This window comes from Prionailurus bengalensis, chromosome A1, assembly GCF_016509475.1.
Source record: "Prionailurus bengalensis isolate Pbe53 chromosome A1, Fcat_Pben_1.1_paternal_pri, whole genome shotgun sequence".
NCBI classification, from domain to species: domain Eukaryota; kingdom Metazoa; phylum Chordata; class Mammalia; order Carnivora; family Felidae; genus Prionailurus; species Prionailurus bengalensis.
This window is the reverse complement of record NC_057343.1, coordinates 13,843,086-13,856,300: the sequence shown is the minus strand read 5'-3', so window position 1 is coordinate 13,856,300 and position 13,215 is coordinate 13,843,086. Positions and strand designations below refer to the sequence as shown.

The 13,215-nt window shown below is 40.5% G+C and overlaps 1 non-coding gene across 1 annotated transcript; it reads right to left on the bottom strand.

The window, feature by feature from the left end:
* Positions 1 to 13,133: 13,133 nt before the first annotated feature.
* TRNAQ-UUG lies at positions 13,134 to 13,215 on the bottom strand. Its single transcript has one exon. It is a non-coding gene; the product is annotated as a tRNA-Gln (tRNA).

The following is a 13,215-nucleotide window of genomic DNA, read 5'->3' as shown; positions in this document are numbered from 1 at the left end:
CTAAAACTTATCCTAGCTACAGAGCCAATATCCTTTCTTCTTTCACTTTCTTCCTCTATTCAGCCACTAGGAAAGTTACATCTCTGTATGGGAGCAGAATAGGAGTAGAAGTCTCAGCACAGGCCAGCTCATATAAACCTTAGTCTTTCATCTGAGCTTGTAATAAAAACTCTCCTTGATATATCAGGCATTTATTTGTTCAGCCATTTATGATGTGATATTTTGGTCCCCACTTTGCTATGGTTCTTTCTGTGTAGCACACTTCCTGTGACTTTATTGGATGGGGGGGGGGAGCAGGGAGGGAACCGGTTGACGATGGATAAAGACAATTTGCAAAATGCCTGTGAAGCCCTTGTGGTGGAAAACAGCATTATTGCCGGACAGGGAGTGATTAATTGGGGATCTAAGTCTGAATTTCTGCCTTCCTGGACCAAGCAATAAATCTATTATTATAGCAACAAGCTCCTCTCAATTCCTCATTAAAAAAAAAAAAATACACAAGGCATGATGCTAGACTGCTAAGGGGAATCATTTTGGTCCACTCTGCTGAAGTGCTTGGGCCTGTTTAATACGCTTACAAATAAAAACATCAAGAGAAGCAATATTTCTCCATGAAGTGGACTATTAGCATTTTATATGAGAAAACAACTCTGTCAGAATATCCCCCAAATTGTAGAACTTTTAGCATTCCTGCCCCTGCCCCTCAAATGCTGGTGGCACCCTGCAATCCTGTGACAATACAAACCACTACTCATTTCCATTTCCAGATACCTTCTGTGGGGGTAGTACTACCCCAGCATTGAGAACTACCAAAAGGAGGGAAGTAATCATGAACCTACTTCAGATTTAGGTTATATTGGAAACATCATTTTAGATGAGAAATAGATACCAGGGTATGAAGTCAAATAAATTATCGAATAAAAAATTAAGTCTAGAAACACAAAGGAAAGCAGAGTCAACCAGACCAATTTTAGGAAGATCAGAAGTCAATGAAGAGAGGTAAGAAAGATTTATAGGCCCAAAAAGAGTGAGGTAAGATGAACTAATTACTAACACTAAAGAGAAATGAAGCATCTTAAATGTCCCAGTGCTTTTCCTCTTCAATCTGACCCAGATTCATAGGTGAACCCTGCTTGCTTTAGCACACTAGTTTCCCCTGAGGGGGTTCCCAAGTATTTTGCAAATAGTCTGTTTCCTGCAAGACCTGTATTTTTTTATCCTCCACCTCCTGAATCTGAAAGAGGTAGATGAGAATAAAGCAATGCATCTAGATTTGTGGCTTATCACTAAGATAGTGATGGTCAATCTGATGTAGAAACACATAAAGGTAGGAATAAAAAAAGTCATTCAGGTTGATTAGAATTTCAAGACTTTATGTTAACTACTCACAGCTTCTTTTCTTTTTATTGAAGTATAATGGGCATACAACACCCTATTTGTTTCAGTGTAAATCATAGTGACCTGGTATTTTTACACATAACGAAGTGATCCCAAGTCTAGTCACTATCTTCACCATATGAAGTTATTACAATATTATTGACTATATTCCCTATGCCACATACATTACATCCCCATGACTTATTTATTTTATAACTGAAAGTTTGTACCTCCTAATGTCCTTCATCTATGTCACTTGTGCCTGTCTGGTAATCAACAGTTTGTTTCCTGTATCTATTAGTATATTTCTGTTTTGTTTGTTTTGTTTTTTAGATTCCTCATATAAGTGAAACAGTATAGCGTGTCTTTCTCTGTCTGACTTCTTTCACTTAGTCTAATACCCTGTGGGTCCATCCATATGGCCCAAAGTGGCAAGATTTCATATTTGATGGCTAATTCACATTCCATTATACACACACACACACACACACACACTCATATACACACATACACACACACATATAGGCCATATCTTTATCCATTCATCTATCAGTGGACACATAGACTTCTTTCATATCTTGGCTATTGCAATTAATGCTGCAATGAACATAAGGGTGCATTTATCTTTTTGAATTGGTGTTTTCATTTTCTTCAGGTAAATAACCAGAAGTGAAATTGTTGGACCATATGGTAGTTTTATTTTTAATCTTTTAAGGAACTTCCATACTATTTTTCATAGTGGCTACGCTGATTTGCATTTCCACTAAATCATAAAATTCCTGGAAGAAAACATAGGCAGTTAGCTCTTTGACATTGGTCTTAGCAATGGTTTTTGGACCAGTCTTCTCAGGCAAGGACAAAACAAAAGCTAAAATAAACAAAAGAGATTCCATGAAAACAAAAAATTTTTGCACAGTAAAGGAAACCATCAGCAAAATGAAAAGGCAAACTATTAAATGAGAGAAGATATTTACTAATCACACAGTTTCCTGAAGGTGGTTGTACTCTTGTGCATCCATGTCCTATGGCAACCTTCCACCTTTCTTTTCCCACTCTCTCATTGTCGAAACTCATCCTCCAACGTTTAGCTGTGAGGCCACTTCCTGCGAAAGCCATTTTCGAACTCCCATGGTTCTTTGCTTCCCATCTCCCCACCCCCAATAGACCTTGAAGTATTTTGCTTTATTTTGTAGTTTTTATATGTAGGTCTTATTTTCCTGACATGGATTGGAGACTCCTTGAAAGTAAGAGCTAATGTCATATTCATTGTATTTGCTACCACACTTGCAGTCATCTGCTCCTTCAGAGGATCTCGGTCAGTGAAGATCTCAGCATACTTCACAGGTATGCAGACAACTTTTCAACAATGTGAAGAAATTATTTTGCTGTACAACTAAGTAAGTGTATTGTTACAGCAGTGTCTGCAGATGAAACAGAGTTGAGTGCATGGTACCTGACAGTGAAGGGCAAGGTATCATTTGCTGCAAATAAAAAGAGGCTTGATATTCTCAAAACTGCATCGAAAAAGGATACAAATAACTGAAAGAAGAAATGATCATTTAAAACAAAAATTTACTACAACTGCTTTCTCTGTCTAGAGCAGTGGCAAATGCATTTCTTGGGCAGACAGATATTTTATTTTTAAAGTACTTTGATAGGGACGCCTGGATGGCTCAGTGGGTTGAGCATCCAACTTCTGCTCAGGTCATGATCTCATGGTTCATGAGTTTGAGCCCCATGTCAGGCTCTGTGCTGACAGCTCAGAGCCTGGAGCTGGCTTCAGATTCTGTCTCTCTCTCTCTCTCTCTCTCTCTCTCTCTCTCTCTCTCTCTCTGCCCCTCCCTCACTCATGCTCTGTCTCAAAAATAAATAAACATTAAAAAATTATAAAATAAGTAAATACATAAAAATAAAAGTACTTTGATATAGGTAAGAGTGAGAAAACAAAGAAAGCTGGACTTCTCTGTCAAGAGAAGACTGGTTTGCAATCCTCCAGGAGGAACAAGTGAATTGTGAGGCAGGGGTGGGGAGTATGGGATGTAACCTGGAGAAGAGGAGATGTGGGGCTGCAAGGAACAGAGAGAGGAGCATGGACCTTGAGCATGGGAAACAAACAAGGCTGGAACCTAGAGGGTGGCCAGGAGAGAACCCCTACAAAAGAGTTTACGTTTATTTTCCCCCTTGGCTTGTGGGAACAATCACAATTAGTACTTAATTTTGAGATTTTCCTCCCCTATGTCATTATAGCTTCAATTATATAAAACCTTCAAAAAAGTTTGCTGCACATAACAGCTTGCATTTAGTGGGGTTTGGGGAATAAAAAAGCAGAGCTGATTCCCCATGTGGGACAAATTACATGCAAAAAAAGAGTAATCATATGGGCTGTTCTGGTTATGTGGCTGTTGGCTCTCTGCCCCATTTCTATCTCCGTTGAATCACAAGGGATTGAAAGGTGGCAAACGATATTTCCCAGATTCTCTTGCCTGAGAGCTTACATATAAGTCCTACCCATGCCCATGGGAGGCATTGGGTGGGAGATTAGATGAAGGGTGGAAGGGGGAACAAGCCATTTTTTCCTGCTTGTGGCAGCACTTCTGGACAGAAGCAGCAGCGAGCAGGCAAATTTAGGCTCCTGGGCTCCTGCCCAGGCAGTGATTTCAGCAATAGAGTTAGCAGCACAGTGCGTGTGGGCTCTGGCTTCAGTGGTAGCAGCAGCAGTAATGAACGTCTCCCAGTCTGAGCTCTTGCGGTTTCAGTGGAGATGCAGGCGCGCGGCCTCCTGCAGGGTGGAAGCAGCGAGTGTAGCAGCAGCACTGGCCAAAGCAGCTCCCAGAAGCCTCAGCACCACAGGGGCATGGTATCTATGTAACTCTATTTCCTCTTTTGTTCTTCCATTCCTGTATAAACACATCTTTCGATTTTTGCTCTTTTAGCTCTGCTAACATTTTTGTGACCAAATCCTTGTATTAAATTCCCTCTATTTGAGAAACTCTGGTGGTTAATTTTATATGTCGACTTGACTGAGTTCTAGGATGCCCAGATAGTTTGTCAAACATTACTCTGGGTATGTCTGTGAGGGTGTTTTTGAATGAAATTAACATTGCGTAGGTAGACTGAGTAAAGCAGATTGCTCTTCCTTGTGGGTGGGCCTTAATCAATCAGTTAAAGGACTGAATGGAACAAAAAAAGCTAACCCCCTTCAAAGTAGGTGGGACTCTTCCTGCGTGACTGCCTTGAGTTAGGACACTGGGCTTTCCCTGCTAAGGGACTCAAACTTAAATGTTGGTTCTTCTTGGGTCTTGAGTCTGCTGGCTTTCAGATTGGAACTTACCATCTGCTCTCCTGGTTCCCCAACTTGCTGAGTACAGGTCTTAGGAATTCTTGGCTTCCATAATCATGTGTGCCAATTTTTAATAATAAACATATAACAGATTTGATATATACATTTTTAATTTTTTAATGTTTATTTATTTTTGAGAGAGAGAGAGAGAGAAACAGATCATGAGCAGGGGAGGGGCAGAGAGAAGGAGACAGAGAATCTGAAGCAGGCTCCAGGCTCTGAGCTGTCAGTACAGAGCCCGATGCAGGACTCAAACCCATGAACTGTGAGATCATGACCTGAGCCAAAGTCGGATGCTTAACCAACTGAGCCACCCAGGTGCCCCAATATATATGTATTTACATACACACACACACACGCACACACACACACGCATACACACACACACACACACACACACACACACACACACACATATATATATATATATATATATTATATGTACACACTCTCATTGGTTCTTGTTATTTCTCTGAAGAACCCTAATACAGATTTTGGTACTGGGAGATGTGGTACAGCTGTAATAAATAGCTGAAAATGTGCAAGTGTAGCCTTGGAAGTGGGTAGTGGGTAGAGGCTGGAAGAGTTTTGAGGTGCATGCTAAAAAACGCTGACATTCCCATGAACAGACAGTTGGTAGAAACATGAACATTATCATTGTGAACACCGTGATGACTGTATACTTTTTATCAGTTTTATTGAGATATAAAGATCTCAATTAGTGTTAGGTGTACTAGAGCTATTGTTTAGTGCACCTATAAGTTTAGTACCATTTTTAAGTGTACAACATAATGATTCGATATTGTACAACAGAATGATTCCCATATTGTGAAATGGTTGCCACAACAAGCTCAGTCAACATTCATGTCACAGAGTTGCAAAATTTTTTTCTTAAGAAAGCTTTAAGGTCTTCTCTCTTAAATAAGTTTCAAATAGACAGTACAGTATTGTTAAGTATAATCACCATGCTGTACATTACATTCTTAGGACTAATTTACCTTAGGGAAGATAAATTAATGGGAGGTTTGTATCCCCCTTCACCCATTTTGTTCCCCTTCACCCATTTTGCCCACTTCTGCAAGCCCCAAATCTGACAACCACCAATCTGTTCTCTATATCTATGAGCTCAATTTTTTCAGATTCCCACATTCTGTCTGACTTATTTTACTTAGCATAATGTATTCATGGTCCATCCATGTTGTCACAAATGACAAGAGTTCCTTCAAATTTATGGTGGGATAATTTTCCATTGTATACATATACCACATTGTCTTAATTCATCTGTCCACTGATGGACATTTAGGTTATTTCCATGTCTTGGCTATTGTAAATAATGCTGTAATGAGCATTGGAGTGCAAATATCTTCTTGGGATAGTGATTTCATTTCCTTCAGGTATATTCCCAGAAGTGGCATTGCTGGGTCGTCTGATAATTCTGTTTTTTGGGGTTTTTTGTTTGTTTTTGTTTTTGTTTTTGAGGAGCCTCTATACTCTTTTCCATAGCAGCTGCCCCAATTTACATTCCCACCAAGAGGGAGCAAGGGTTCCTTTTCTCCACATCCTTGCCCATATTGGTTATCTTTTAACTTTTTGGTGACTACCATCCTAACAGGTTTGAGGTGATAATGACTACATACTTATATAGATACGATGAGACATTATATTTTGAGATTGCAGTATAATTACTGCTAACTTATATGGTACATTTAATCTTTTCAAGTGTGTTGCTTAAGATAGCTGGTTTTCAAAATATCCCCTCAAGCACAAAAAGGTTGAAAGCCATAGCTTTACATGGTGGACATTCGATAAGCATTTATTCAATGATGTCTCAACTTTGCATTATCTAAGTGGTTGGAGATTACCAGTAAAGCGTCAGTATATTTTTTCTGTTATCTAAAGAATGTTTCCATTTATGCCTTGGTACAATTGACATTTATAGTGAACAGTAGTAATAAGTTATGTCACTGTGAAAAATAAAAAGAAATCGAAAATGTTATTAATTACAGCATATCAAGGCATCAGAGTGAATAGTTAAAATGTCTGTCTTGAAAGTAGAACTAATGGTCAAAGGGGAGATCTGAATTTAACTTAAAATAGTGCAGGTTTTTATTTTTATTGAATGAGCTAAATTGGGCATTATAAACTAATAGAAATTATTTAAAGAAAATTGAAGTTTAAAGCCGAAATAAAAACACCAACTAACTGACAATTATAGTTTTTAGAGTCTATGAATGAATGGTTACAATACAGCAGAAGGTTTCTGGGAAACTGGAGGAAAAGAAATGTAAAAATGCTTTATATAAGCTATTAAAAGAGCTGGCTACATAATCCTTCATATTTAGAAAATGTGATTTTATTTGTGGACCCTCTAATAGCAACAATAAATAACTCAGTTTTTTTTTTCCGTTGGTAATAATTTTTGGTGCATCACTTTTTTTCTTATACATTTTTATTGCAGTATAATTCACATGCCATAAAATTGACCCATCCAAAGTGGTACAATTCAGTGGCTTTTAGTATATTCACAAGGTTGTGCCCCCATCACCACTACATTTTTATCAGCCCCAAAAGAAACTTGTACTCATTAGAAGTCACTTCCTATTCTTCTAGCTCCTGGCAACCATTAATCTACTTTCTGTATTTGTGGATTCGCCTATTCTGGACATTTCATATAAATAGAATTATATATGACCTTTTGTATCTGGCCTCTTTCACTTAGCATGTTACAGCATATATCAAGATGTTATTTCTTTATACGGTCGTGTTGCTTTTTTATTACTCATATTGCTCAAATATGTCAGCTACTAGCTTAATTATAAAGTTTATTGATGCTTTCCTAGTTTAATTCCTCATAGCGTAGCCCTCAGTCTTCCTTACTTATAGATGCTGGACACCCACTTAATGTTACTTGAAGAGTGCTAAGAGAGTCCCATGTAAATTTGTCTTCCCCACCTTATCATGCTCCACCCCGTCCTACTGCTATACTTCTTTCAGTGTCATCAGTAAAAATTCATTCCATTGTCTTAATATGTGCTTTGTTTGAAAATACAAATATCCTTTTCATATGTATATTGAACCATAAATATCAGTTGACTAGCTCAGTTTCAGCATGGGCAGTAAGCTAATAGCACTGCTTAGAAATTGGGATTTTTAATAGAGGAAGGAATGAGATAAGAATCATTTCAAAGGTGCTTTTGGGAAGCAAAGTTGGCTTGGCATCTCTGATGAAAAGAAAGTATTAGTAAATTAGTAAATTTCATTTACTGAACCCCTAGTTCAATGGTGTGAAATCTTATTCTTGGAACTGCAGACAGAGAGTTGTATCGTATCATTAAGTATCACACGGTCTTGCATAGGAAGCAGACATATGATCAAGTCTAATGCAAGGTATTAAGTGCTGTGAAAGGGCTATGAAAGCCCAGGGCAAGCTGGAGGAGACTGAAGTGGAAACGTCAAGGAAGCCTTCCTGGAAGAAGTGACATGAGAAGGGTTTTTAAACTCAGTGTGTGTTAGCTAGATAAAGAATGCGGGAAAGTCATTACAAGCAGAGGAAGCAACCGTGATAAGAAAGCCAAAAGAATCAAATCACAAGCTGCTTTCACAAATGTCAAGTAGAGCAGTATGTCTAAAGAGAAGGGATGAAAAAGATTAGAAAGAATATAATAATAACACCTACTATAAAAAATGGGCTATTTATTATGTGCTCGGCACTGCCATAGGTATTTCACATGCCTCATCTCACTTAGTCCTCACAACAATGTGATTACATAGGTGCTATTTCTATCTCTATTCTCAGATAGAAGAAACTGAGGTATATAGGAAGGTTAAGTAACTTGTCTACATTCTCACCTCTAGTGAGCAAAGCATGATGCCGAAGTATTAACCTCTCTGCCGTTGGATCACGATGGCCCTTGTTTGTTAGGCTGAGGCATTTGACCTTCATCCTAAAAGTCATTGGAACCTGAAAGGTTTTAAGCAAGAAAGTGACCTGACATGAACAGATTGACAATTTTAGAAAATCGCTGTGGAGCTTGGGTAGGATAAAGGGTTTGTGCAATCTAGAGGTTGAGAGAGCAATAATCAGGTAAGAAAAAAAAAAAAAAGATGAGGGTCTCAGATCAGCAGAGCAAAAAAGAGAGCCCAACATATATGTAGGAAGTAAAAGCAGACTCTTAGGAGATGGGGACTGAAGGGGGAAAGTCTAGAATGACTGAAACACTAAGTCATTGGGTAAATGCTTATGCCTTCAAATAGAAGCATACAGAGGGAAGAAAGGATCTTAATTCATATCAATTAATTCATGAGTATGAAGTGATTAGGCAACTTTCAGGTAGAAATGTCAAATACAGAGCAGACTTTGTGGGTCCAGAGCCCAGCAGTGATGTCTGAGCTGAAAGTAAGAAGTTAGAGGAACTGGGTCATAAATGGTCATTGAAGGAAAACAGACTTAAACATGGCCACCCAGTGAGGACGTATATGGCTGGAAGAGTACAGAACAAAGAATCAGGCTCTGAGCAGTGATGGCAGCATCATTGAGGCATCATTGGGAGATCCTGCATGCGAGAGACAGAAAAATGGTCAGAGAAGGAGGTGGACAGGTCGGCAAGGGTGGTGTCACTAACACTAAGGTGAGTTTTAAGGAGGGAGTGTTACAGCAGTGACAAATGCCACAGGGAGGCCAAATAAGAGCAGGACATAAACTGTCATTGAATTTGACAGTTTGAAGATAAATGTGACCTTATGGAGAGGAGTTTCAGGGCCTGGAATCAGATTGCAACAAGGGGTGAATGTAAGGAAAGGAAGTAAAGAAGGTGAGCACACAACCACAGTTGGCACCATAGTCACTATGAAGCTTTGAGGGGAAGGAAAGCTAAAAGAGGGAATGAAAAGGAGAGATAAAGAAGGCATTTGATTTATTCTGACCCCATGTCTACACATGGGGAACGTATTCTAAACCATCACTTCCGGTTTTGTAGATAAAGGCAAATAAGTCAGAAACTGACATAAGGTTTCTAGAGTTTTCTGAGCAACAAAATCTGCAGAGCCCTCTGTTGCCTTTGGAGCAAGAAGGGTCCCAATAAGACAACCATGTGAATCAAGAGAAAGCAGAGATCACTTTCAGCTTTCTCTGGAGCCAAGCTCAGCTTAGGGAGATTCAGAGGTTCCCTGTAGGCTTGGAGTCAAGTAGGGAAGGTAGCTGAGGTCTTGGCTGGCTGGCCAGCTACCCTGCAACAAGAGGCTTCCCGGGAGAGGGGAGGATAAGGCCCCATGGATTAAGCCTGCCTATGGGTAACACACTGGGTATTGCCCAAGCAGGAAGCCGCCCCAAGGCCTTTCTTTCTAAGCTTCTGTAGACCATCTAAAGGACCATTCCAAAGAATTGGGAGTGATAAAACACCAGTGTCAGTGAGCAAAGTCAGGACTCCAGCAGCCAGGTCTAACTGAAGAGACCTCCCCATACTCAATGCAGTCAGTCACGTAACTGAATCTCCATTCCTTCCCTGCTGCTGCTGGGTGTTTTAATCACCTCATATGGACCCTGTTGGTGACAGGATTTCTGCTTTAAAGTTATCAGGATGGCCAAACATAGGACACCCAACACTGGACACATGAAATGTAGGTAGTTAATTAGTTACATGTACTCACCACCCAGGGGAGGAGTGTACAGTCTGCTATATAAGGCCACACGGGCTGTATGAGGACTTGAGCAAACAGTCAAGGGTTCTGGGAGGCAGCCTTTATAGCATCAAGAGGTTGAGGTGACTGGTTCCTGTGGGAGGATGTGATTGGCTTATTTGAATTCTTCTGGGGGTGGGCAAGGAACAGAAATCCACTGCTCGGGGATAAGCAGTAGCTGTGCCTGGTCCCCTCGATGAGGAGGGTTTTTCAACCAGGGGACCTTCTACATGGGGTAGAGTAGGGAGAATTTGGGCATTAGGTTATTTGAGGCCCTACAGATTTTATCAGATGTCAAAGCAGCACATAATATTGGCTCTTAATTTTAGGTCTTACACCACATGGGTGATGGGCCAGGAGCCCTCACAGGCTTCCTGAGAGTTAGGTGGATAAAGACTGCCTCCGACCATTTGGCTAGTATAACACGTACCACAGACTGGGTGACTTACAAACAACACACGTTAATTTTTGGCAGGATGGAAGCTGGAGGCCTAAAGTCAGGGTGCCTGCATGGTCAGGTCTGTGTCTGGGGAGGGCCCGCTTCCTGGGTCATAAATGGCCATCTTTTCACTGTGTCCTTATAGGGTGAAAGGGGCTAGGGAGCTTTGGTGAGGAGAGGGGTGGGGAGGGGTCTCTTTTATAAGCGCACTAATCCCATTCATGAGATTGCCACCTAATCACTTCCAAAGACCCCACCTTCTAATACCATCACATCGGGGGTTAGAATTTTAACATATGAATTTTGGGGACACACCGACATGCAGTCCATAGCAGAGGAGGATTATTATAGGCAGAGAGAAAACACTGAACTGGACAGTGATAGTTGATAATAATAGTTGCATCTGACTGGATACTCGCTTAAGAGATCTCATTTTAAATCAAAAGCAACTGGAAAATTTACTGGTTTGGGTTAAGCTTTCTGATTGGATCAAATTTAGTTTTTCTGCTATTGGGCAATAACAGGGCTGGTCAAAGAAAAGTATGTGTAGTCATAAAAATAAAATGGGTTTATGTTTCCACAGAGCTGATTGGTGACATCCAATTCATACTTGCCATGCCCATTGTTAAAAGCTGCAAAGGGGCTAAAGAGTAGGTTAGGGTCCTTCCACGAGAATGCGAAAAGACTGTCAAGAAGCCATTACCTTTCATGAATCTAGCAAGGCCCTTAGTCTGGCCCTCAGCCCTGTCAGTTTCTCTGAGCTGAAAACCTAAGAAAGATGATTCATGGGGCAATCTACTCACAAGAGACCTAAGTAATCTAGTGTTGAGATATTCAATTCTAGTTGCTGGAATGCATACATTCTCCATCTGGGGTGTTCCTTTGCCGGAATTCGGGTACTCAGAAAGATAAACTGATAATCAGAATATTGATTAGTGAACACAAGAAAAGATTTCATTAGTCTATGACAAGGCCTGATCAGTCATCTCTACTCCACTTACAGAGATGCCTTTCCAGTGACCGGAAAGTTCATTTCAGCCACGTTTGGTACTTCTCTCTGTATGGTGCTGAATAAACACTGCTCAGGTCTCCTTTAATGCTTTCCTTCTTTATGCTCTGCACTGACCCAGGCCAGGATACGTATATCTCTTATGGGCTCCCTTAGCATATATTGATCATGTACAGATAAGGAGCGTATTTTAATTATCTGTTTATTGGTGTGTCTCCTTCATGACTGAAATACCTTTAGGACAGGAGTACTGTCATCTTGCCAATCTTGCTTCTATTGCTAATTCCAGACTATTCCACTCTCATGCACTAGCCCCTTTTTCATTTCCTGCATCAACCTTCAAGTTATTCTCCCACATTCATGAGAGCATTCTGGCTTTTGGCTCTAGGGTCATCCTCTCCATCTCTAATACTCCTTTATTCTGGGGAATTTTGATTGCTCTGTGGCTTATCCATGGATGGTCTTCACCTCCAGTTTCACTCCTACATTATTTCAACCTGCTTCCTTCACCACGCCATGGAATTCCCCATCATCTGGAATTGCTCTTTCCACTAGAAGGCACGATTGAACCTAGTGAGAGACTGTTCTGGTAACAGGGCTGATGTTGAAGGGATCAAGGATTAAGCTGAACTGGAAGGTAGGTTTACCAAAGGAAGCATTAGGCATGACAACTTGGGATGCTGGCCTGGTCACCCTGTAACATGGGAGAAACTCTTTGAGGACTTGGAGCATGAGCTTTGACCAGATAACTTTGCCTGGGGTGGTGGATACCATAGAGGTGAATTTGTTCTTGGATGGCCTTGAAGAGAGATCTTCAATAGTGAGACACATACTAGACCCCTTGGTCCAATAGATGAATGTGTTAGTGCTCTAGGGCTGCCGTAACAATATACCATAGGCTGGATGACTTAAACAATAGTATTTTCCACAGTACTGGCTGGAGATGATCAAGGTGCTGTCATGGTTGGTTTCCGGTAAGGGCCATAAGTAAAGGATCAGTTGGCTTTTAGATAACCACTGTCATCTAAATGTTGTGTTTCTGTGTATGCAAAGTACCCCTAATGTTTCTTCTTATGGTGATGATGCCAGTCATATTGGATTAGGGCCCCACCCTAATGGCTTCATTTAACTGAATCATTTCTTTTTATTTTTTATTTATTTATTTTTAAAAATTTTTTTAATGTTTATTTATTTTTGAGACAGAGGGAGACAGAACATGATTTGGGGAGGGGCATAGAGAGAAGGAGACACAGAATCTGAAACAGGCTCCGGGCTCTGAGCTGTCAGCACAGAGCCAGACGCGGGGCTCGAACCCACGCATGAGATCATGACCTGAGCCAAAGTCAGACACTCAACCGACTGAGCCACCCAGGC